This window comes from Nanorana parkeri, unplaced genomic scaffold (genome assembly GCF_000935625.1).
Source record: "Nanorana parkeri isolate BGI_ZX_2015 unplaced genomic scaffold, ASM93562v1 scaffold1799, whole genome shotgun sequence".
Lineage (NCBI taxonomy): Eukaryota > Metazoa > Chordata > Amphibia > Anura > Dicroglossidae > Nanorana > Nanorana parkeri.
Genome location: NW_017308067.1, coordinates 240,740 through 250,416, shown reverse-complemented (window position 1 = coordinate 250,416; position 9,677 = coordinate 240,740). Strand labels below are relative to the sequence as shown.

The 9,677-nt window shown below is 52.7% G+C and overlaps 1 pseudogene; it reads left to right on the top strand.

The window, feature by feature from the left end:
* Nucleotides 1-3,365: 3,365 nt before the first annotated feature.
* Nucleotides 3,366-9,677, top strand: part of LOC108799750 — a 30,779-nt pseudogene continuing 24,467 nt past the window's right edge.

The following is a 9,677-nucleotide window of genomic DNA, read 5'->3' as shown; positions in this document are numbered from 1 at the left end:
TATCCCCGCTGCCTGTATCGGCAGAAGCAGCGGGGATCCGAGGAGAAAGACAGCTCTGAAGCGGGCGGAGGAGGGATCGCTGTCATGTCGGATGGCTGAGCAGTGAGGAGAGCAGAAGATGCGGGCTCTGCCGCCCCCCGAGGCCGAGCTGTGGTCAGCCGCCTGGCGCTCCTGTTGCCACGGCCGCACAGCTCGCACACCACAAAGGCCGGCCCTGATTGTAGAACCTCTCTTAGATTATGTCTATCAGTGTCCCTGCTGGGGGGATTCATCCCTCTCTATTCCTCCTCACCCCCCATTAAAGTGATGAAAAGCCAAAATATTACAGTTATCACCAGAACAGGAAATCTTCTAATGGGGACACCTGCCCTGGCAGGAGTGACAGGTATCACCTGTATGGACTTGTGCAGCTTATGTGCAACAGTATAACATCGCCACCTAGTGGCAGATACAGCTAACTGCAGCCAGGGTTCAATTCCATTGTAGAACCAGTTCAGGATTATGGCTGTGAACTGTCACCTCTGCAGCTCAGCATCAGGGGGGTGCAGCTCAGAATCAGGGGGGTGCAGCTCAGCATCAGGGGGGTGCAGCTCAGCATCAGGGGGGTGCAGCTCAGCATCAAGAGGGTGCAGCGTGCCGGGCACATGTGTAGTCACCATCTAGCTGTCTCAAAGAAGGATCATTGCTCTCTGTGTGGAAGCAGTGGTGTCTCTGCAGAGGAGGAGCCTTGCTCTCTGTGTGGAAGCAGTGGTCTCTCTGCAGAGAAGGTGCCCTGCTCTCTGTGTGGAAGCAGTGGTCTCTCTGCAGAGAAGGTGCCCTGCTCTCTGTGTGGAAGCAGTGGTCTCTCTGCAGAGAAGGTGCCCTGCTCTCTGTGTGGAAGCAGTGGTCTCTCTGCAGAGAAGGTGCCCTGCTCTCTGTGTGGAAGCAGTGGTCTCTCTGCAGAGAAGGTGCCCTGCTCTCTGTGTGGAAGCAGTGGTCTCTCTGCAGAGAAGGAGCTTTGCTCTCTGTGTGGAAGCAGTGGTCTCTCTGCCGAGAAGGAGCCTTGCTCTCTGTGTGGAAGCAGTGGTCTCTCTGCAGAGAAGGAGCTTTGCTCTCTGTGTGGAAGCAGTGGTGTCTCTGCAGAGAAGGAGCTTTGCTCTCTGTGTGGAAGCAGTGGTCTCTCTGCAGAGAAGGTGCCTTGCTCTCTGTGTGGAAGAAGTGGTCTCTCTGCAGAGAAGGAGCTTTGCTCTCTGTGTGGAAGCAGTGGTGTCTCTGCAGAGAAGGAGCCTTGCTCTCTGTGTGTAAGCAGTGGTCTCTCTGCAGAGAAGGAGCCTTGCTCTCTGTGTGGAAGCAGTGGTCTCTCTGCAGAGAAGGATCATTGCTCTCTGTGTGGAAGCAGTGGTCTCTCTGTAGAGAAGGAGCCTTGCACTCTGTGTGGAAGCAGTGGTCTCTCTGCAGAGAAGGATCATTGCTCTCTGTGTGTGGAAGCAGTGGTCTCTCTGTAGAGAAGGAGCCTTGCGCTGTGTGTGGAAGCAGTGGTCTCTCTGCAGAGAAGGTGCCTTGCTCTCTGTGTGTGGAAGCAGTGGTCTCTCTGCAGAGAAGGTGCCTTGCGCTCTGTGTGTGGAAGCAGTGGTCTCTCTGTAGAGAAGGAGCCTTGCGCTCTGTGTGGAAGCAGTGGTCTCTCTGCAGAGAAAGAGCCTCACTCTCTGTGTGGAAGCAGTGGTGTCTCTGCAGAGAAGGATCATTGCGCTCTGTGTGGAAGCAGTGGTCTCTCTGCAGAGAAAGAGCCTTGCTCTCTGTGTGGAAGCAGTGGTCTCTCTGCAGAGAAGGAGCCTGGCTCTCTTTGTGTGGAAGCAGAGAAATCTCTGCAGAGGTCAAACACTCCCCCTGATGAGTCAGACCTCTAGCTCTGCCGTCAGCAAAGCTCATATCCCCCTCTTATTGGAGAGCTCTAGCTCAGCATGCACCGTGTCGGACCTCTGCAGAGAGACCGCTGCTTCCACACAGAGTCCATGGTATGCAGGGTCACCTCCTCCGTGCACTGCGCTCCGCCATCTTGAATCATGCGTCGGCGGGAGCCTGGTGCCCTGGGCAGGTTGGACATATCGCTGCGGTTCGGTTCCCAGGGTCATGTGACGGGGATGTGCCCGGAGGCCAATCAGCACGTCACCCCGGCCTAGGTAAGGAATGAGGAAGTGGGAGGGGCCAGTAGAGTATTCAGGATTGTATAGGAGGGAAGGGGGAGGGGAGAAGGTGGCACCAGGTCCATTCAGGGCTTAGGGGGACCACTTTAATTAACCCTTTCCCTGCTGGCGGTTCGTTTTACAGCCCCGAACCTGAAAGTGACTAATACCTTGTCGCCTCCACGTCCAATCACTGCCGGGACGATCGTTGCATCCTCCGCTCCCCCCCACTGACACCCACCATGGACGTTCCGGGCACCCCAGAGGGGCAGCGGAGCTCCAAAATACATGAATTACGCACAAGGAAGATTTCACTTCCTGTCTCGGAGACAAACCAGGAAGAAGGAGGAAATCTCTTCAAAGTGAAGTCTCCTCCTAAAGATCACAATAGGTGTCCCATTGGAACATTTCCCAACTTCCTGTTCTGGTGACAACTAAAATGTTGTAGGCAATGGCTGGCACATGGGGGGGAGGGGCTCCACCTTTTACGTTATGACCGACTAAAAATCTGCCCTGTCGCTGTAGACAGGGCCCCGAGGTTAAAGTGGAGCTCCGGACGGGACAATTCTCCCAAGCTTTGGGTGCCGGGGCAAACGGATAAAACCCCTGCCAGTGTGTTTCACCCCTCACTTCCTGTCCCAGTGACACACAGGAAGTTGCTGTGAGATTAGAGATCAGTGACGTCGCTGGATGAGGGTAGGTGATAAGTGGACAGCGTTCATTTCAGGGATTTTCAGCATCGCAGTAACATGAAATCCTCATCGAGGAATGCCTCCTGACACCAGTGCAAGTTGCTTTAACATCCCCCATCCCCAGATCTCAGCTTCCCTGATCCACCCTAAACCTGGAGTAACCCCCTCATTTTACATTGAGAGCCACAATGTCCTCCCCACACATACATAGACCGGAAGGGGGAGAACTGGGGGACAAACACAGGGGTATGAGGGGCTCAGGAACTCATTGCGGTGTTGGTGATAATGGTTCAGGTTGGGGGGAACAGAAATCAGAGTACACCAAGAAACAAAGAGGAACCATCAGCGCTGAACTTTGTGTTCCCGGGGGAAGAGAAGAACAATGTACACTCTGCACTGATTGACAGTGATAAAAGGGGCGGGGAATACAGAAGAGATGGGAGAGGCGGAGAGTGATGTGGGCTGGTTGGAGAAGGGAGGGGTAGTTTTGCGGAAGTGGGTGGGACTAGGAGAATGCGCCGGAAGTGGGCTGTTGAGCAGAGAGGCGGCCTGTCAGGCGGGGAGAGGCCGGAGAAAGCGGAGCCCATAGCGGGGAGGAGAGGTGAGAGCGGCCTGGGGGAAGGAGAAGGGGCAACGGGGTAATGATACCTAAGTATGACTCAATATGTACCCTGAATATACAGTGCTCAACAGCCCGGAATATATACTGTACACACCATGTACCGTATTTACAGTACACCAACTATATCCTGGAATATATACCGTATATACTGTACACACCCTATATCCTGGAGAATATACCTTATATACTGTACACACATCCTAAATCCTGGAATATAAACCTTATATACTTTACAGACATCCTATATCCCGGAGTATATACTGTACACACATCCTATATCCCGGAGTATATACTGTACACACATCCTATATCCCGGAGTATATACTGTACACACATCCTATATCCCGGAGTATATACTGTACACACATCCTATATCCCGGAGTATATACCGATGTATCGCACTGCCTCCGCCGCCTTGTCTTCTTCCCATAGTACATCGCGGTGCCATCTCTTCCCCAGGTAAGTGACACACACACCCGGCCATCCACATGATGTACATCAGACCAGGCCGCCTTCTTCCATCGCTCCGTGCTCTGGTTCTGATGCTCATGTGCCCATTGTAGGTGCTTTTGGTGGTGGACACGGGTCAGCACGGGCCCCCTGATTGGTCTGCAGCTACACAGCCCCCTACACAACAATCTGCGTGTTCAGACTCCTTTCTATCAGAACCAGCAATCTGATCTCCAGTATCTCTTCTATTGGATCGGACTACACAGGCCAGACTTCCCTTTCCATGTACATCACTGAGCCTTCCCTCCCCCACATCCATCAATGAGCCTTCCCTCCCCCCGTCCATCAATGAGCCTTCCCTCCCCCCGTCCATCAATGAGCTTATGTTTCATGTAATACTTCATTTCACCGTGTTCATGCTTTTGTTGGTTATCAGTGCTGCATATCCCCCTCTTATCATTCAGCTCCCCGTATAGTCACATGTATGTAGCATGATGCTGGCCCCCGGATATCTGGGTGAGACCTATCCAGGCCGGAGTTGGACGTAGGCTAAGTACATACAAAGTTCTGTGTGCACCCCAAACCTGCGTCCAGCTCTTCACCTTACCAATCACAGAGCACACAGGCTGCAGTCCAGTGACTACCATCAGATTTCTGACAGCTGTGATTGGAGGAGGCTGATCCTGTCATTCATCCGCCCATCCTCCAATCACAGGTGGCTTTGCATTGTGGGAAGTCATAGGGCAATCTCTGAGGAGGAAGAGGCGGGCGAGCGGCGTAAGACTCCTTCACACTGTCGGCGGCTGCTGTTGTCCCTGCAGCATTTGAAGAAGGGCGCTGTCGGGGGTATCTGGTGAAGCTCCCGGGTGGATTTCTAAAATAAGCCGCACCCACCAGGACGTGGGACACACCGACTGACCCATCACGCGGGGGTTTATTTCTCCCTACCTTCTCTCACCTATGTGTACCCCCTCCTGGTCCCTTTCTGGATGTGGGGGGAACGCTAATCCGGTGCTGCAGATGGTCCCTCGTCGCAGTTCTCTCCTGTGCCCTTACAATGATGTCCCCCCTCTTCTGGATCCTCAGAGGACCCCCTCCGCTGGACAGCCAATAGAAAGTGTCCATATCATGCAGGCAGTGACGTGGACGCCCAAAGATGAACCCTGCAGGAAGTAAATAAGGGAAGAGTCGGAATGTGAGGGTCACATGACCACGGCTTTAGGTAAGTTAATAATGGCGGTTTGTTCCGTATTAGTTTGGAGGGGTGTGAGGGGGGGGTCAGTATTATCCCAGAGATGAGCCTTAGCGTGCGTTGCATTATAGTAGCCCATTGACATAATTGGGCTTCTGATACAGCAAGATGTCACACTTATGGGACATGTTGCAAAATGTTTGGTGTGTTGTGTCATGTTGCAATGCCTATGTGTTGCCCTAGTATGTTTGGGTGCTAAATGAGCTCAGCACTTTACTATCTCATCGCCAATCAAAAAATTTGGGGCTCGAGTTGCGTTATAGAGGAATGTGGAGGAATATTGGTTATATTGTCCTTTAAAGAGACCCGGTCACCTCAACGGCAAAGTGTCAGGATCTATTTAGAGGCTCCCCCAACCACCTAATGCTCTCCTTCCCAGAGCTTTCCCATGCTGCTCCTCCTTCTGCTGTGGCTATTGGCACATAATACCGCGTGCTAGTGGTTATAGGGGAACATGTGACCTCCTCCCATAGTGCAATGCTTGGACTTGGTGACCAATTGATGGGCCTGATCACTCTGACATGGTAGAGCAGGGGTAGCCAAACTCCGGCCCTCCAGCTGTGGGTGAAACTACAAATCCCATGATGCATCTCTCTCCGGGAGTCGTGGCTGCGAGAATCTTGCAATGCCTCCTGGGATTTGTAGTTCCACCCACAGCTGGAGGGGGGCGGAGTTTGGCTACCCCTATGGTAGAGGAATTGATTCATTGTTCTAAGTCCTGACACCAATATTTTGTGCTGGTTGGTTGGGCTTTAGAAGGACCCTGTGACTGTTACCCTGAAGGTGTACGGGTTTCTTTGAATCTCTTTGGCTTCTGGTAGTAATCTGTTTTATCTGCCCTTCGCAGGAGGTCCGCCATGGAAGACAAGAAGGTGGGCACAGAGCTGGTGAAGATCGAGACCCCCGACATGATGCCGGATGAGGCGGTGATGCAGCTGCAGGACCAGCTGAAGAGCGAGCCTCAGACAGACGCAGAGGCCGCGGCGATGGTGCCGTCCATGGACTGCCTGGTGGACTATAATTTAGGAACACAGCTGACCGTGGAGCAGGAGATACAGATCGGGGGCGGCGCCCCGCCATGTTTGGACTACGACGCGAACTTCCCGCCTAGAAAGTCCGCCAAGCCGCGGCAGAGGAAGCCGTCCGGCGAGCGGAACTTTACCTGCGGACAGTGCGGCAAGAGCTTCTTGCGCAGCACGGACCTGGCGAAGCACGAGAAAGCGCACACGGAGGAAAAAACGTACATGTGTACCATCTGCGGGAAGAACTTTCGCAGGCACACGTCTCTGCTGATCCACGCGCGGATTCACACCGGGGAGCGTCCGTATCAGTGTACCGAGTGCGGGAAAAGCTTTGTACAGCGACAGCACCTGACCACCCACCAGCGTACGCACACCGGCGAGAAACCTTTCCAGTGCATCGAGTGCGGCAAGGGTTTCCGGTGGAGGTCCGAGCTCCTCAAACACCAGAAGAACCACGCCGACAAGGTGAGAGCCCGGGGCAGGTGCGGCAGTGCCGGGAGCAGAGCCAGGGCTGTATGTATGGAGCAGCTTTGTCACCCTAGGGCATAACTACAGAACACCTCTCTCAGTTCGTCTTTATAACCTAGGGGGAGGTGTTCTGTAGAGCTGAGAACAATCTAGATAAGAATGCAGCACAGGCAGGGAACAGGGTAGGTTTCAGCTGACAAGATTTCTGGCAGGGAAAACAGATACAATCAAACTTTTTCAGTAATATATTAAAGGAGAACTATGGGATCTGGGCTTTTCCCCATAGTTCTCCTTGGGGTAACGGGAGGACACAAACTAGCGTCCTCCCGTCACCCTAGGCTCAGTATATAGGGAGCTGAGACGCCGCAACTGGAGCGGATCCCGACATCGATGTCGAGATCCGCCCAGCTGCGTGAGTGACAGCTGGCTCTGCCTATCTAGAGGCAGAGCCAGCTGTACCCGCCCACTCCCCCGTCCGTTCCGCCAATCAGCGCTGGCGGATCGGAGCGGGGAATCCAGCCCCTCCCCTGTCACGGCAGAGAGCCGTGACAGGATGGAGAGGTGAGCGAACACCGGTATGTGTTCGCTCACTTCCCGATCTACTGAGCCGACCTGTGACAGTCTCATTGTCACAGGTCGGCTAGAACTATGAGGGGAGTGAAAAGCCCCTCCCCCTCATAGTTCTCCTTTAAACCAACCAGAAGGGAGCAAATATGCAAAATTCATTGTTTGGGTTTATATACCCTTCAGCACAGAATGGGGCACTGGGATTGTACTATCCTGGACTGGCCATACTGCAGTAAGTCAAAAACGATATGGCCACTGGTATGCGCGATCCCTTCAGGGGTTCAGGTGTTTCCCGTGAAGGTTCTGTTGACATCATACAAAGACAATTGTGCTCTTCCAGCCTTGTGGTCACAGATTGGTGAAGACCCTTTTCTGTTCCACCATGACTGTCCCCCGTGTACAAAGCCAGCTCCATAAAGACATGGTGTGACCAGCTTGGTGAGGAGGAACCCGAGTGTCCTGCACAGAGCCCCGACCTCAACCCTACTGGACACCTTTGGGATGAATTGAAATGCCAAATTTGAGCCAGGTCTTCTTGCCCTGACCTCATAGATGGCTAGAATTATGTACACCTCTCTCCTAAAGGCCATTTCTGTTCCACCATGACTGTCCCCTGCGTACAAAGCCAGCTCCATAAAGACATGGGGTGGAGGAACTTGAGTGTCCTGCACAAAAGCCCTGACCTCAACCCTACTGAACACCTTTGGTATGAATAGGACTCTGAGCCAGGTCTTCTCATCCAACATCAGAACCTGACCTGAAGTGTGTCTGTGGCCCAAATTCCCTTAGACACCCTCCAATTGGTGGTTGAGGAAAGGCTTCCCATAAGAGTGGAGCCAGCTCCATAAAGACTTGGTGTGGAACAACTCGAGTGTCCTGCCCAGAGTCCTGACCTCAACCCTACTGAACACCTTTGGGATGAACTGGATGAGAAGACCTGGCTCGCCATCGGCGTCCCAATATCAGTACCCGTCCTCACACATGGGCACAGATACCCTCAGACGCACCCCAAAGTCTTTTGGAAAGCCTTCACAGTGGAGCGGAGGCTGGGATAGCCATAAAAAGAGGCCAACTCCATATTAATGTGAAATGGGATGTCCATCAAAGTCATAGGTGTCATGGTCGGGAGTGCACACACTTTAGCCGTGTTCAAAAGCCAGAGTCATGCCATTATACCATAGTGATGATCAGGGCTTGAAAAATCAGCTCGACGAGAGGACGCCGGAGCCCGACGAGTAGGTTAACGGCAGGCCGGGAGCTTTACGTTCAAGCGATCGGTCATCTCTCCCGGTGCGGCCGGGACCGACGCGGCTTCTCTGTGACAGGAGATCAAAGGGAGATTGGTACACCATCTCCCTTTGATCTCCTCTTCAGTCCCCGAATGCAGGAAGTGATTTGTATTACAGTCTGCAGTCACTCTCCAGCTTCAGAAGCTGGTGAAGCAGATCTCTCTGGGGGTCCCCAGGTGACATTAGGGGTCTTAGACACTCCTGATGTCTCCATAAAGAGGACCTGTCATGTAAATTGGCTATCACATAGGGAGCTTCTTAGACCCCTATGTGATAGCAAAAAAGTTGTGTAAAAAAAAAAAGTAATAAAAAAAATTAAGACGCATAAAAAAACAAAAAAAATGTTTTAAGTCCCCTGCAAACATGCGTCGGGTGCACCTACGTGCGAAAACGACTATTGTGCCGCACATGTTACATATCACCGCGAACGTCGCAGTGAGAGCACTCATTGTAGGGCCATCAATCACCGATAACACTAAACTGATGAGCGGTCCCCCCAGTGGTGATTTAATACCACCAAAAGAAAGCTCTATGTGTCCCCCCAAAATGTTAACATAAATTACAAGGCTATAGTCCGGTCATGCTGAATGGTGACATTGGTGGTGACTGGTGAGACACCCTAAAATTTTTCAAGCCCTGGTGATGATATTTGGCCACAGGGAACTCAGGTACTTCTATCGTGCTGCCATGTTATCCAGTGTAATGCCACACTAGTGATCTGCTGCCACCCTAGTATGCCATGTTGCCACAGTGATACCTTGGAAGCTGAACGTCCATGCTTTGTGTTGCAGCCTGCGGTGGGGTTTGATGAACTGGCGGCCTCGTTCTCTAAAGAGGAATGGATGGAACTGGAGGAGTGGCAGAAGGAGCTGTACAGGAACGTCATGAAGGAGACCTCGGAGACGCTGATCTTACTTGGTAAGGAGACCGATCTCCTGGTTGGGAGGGTTTCACCAAAGCTCAGACCACCAAGGATGCCGTGGAGGTTTATTGAGGTATCGCCAACATGCCAGGGCCACGTGGGGTCCCTGTGTGAGGGTGCAGAGGTTGGCTTTCCTTGCCTGCACATACTCCAGGATCATGTTTTAGCTTCCTAACTTATTCATACAAATGGTGTGTCCACAAAATGCGGGAGTAGTTACCCTGGCACCGG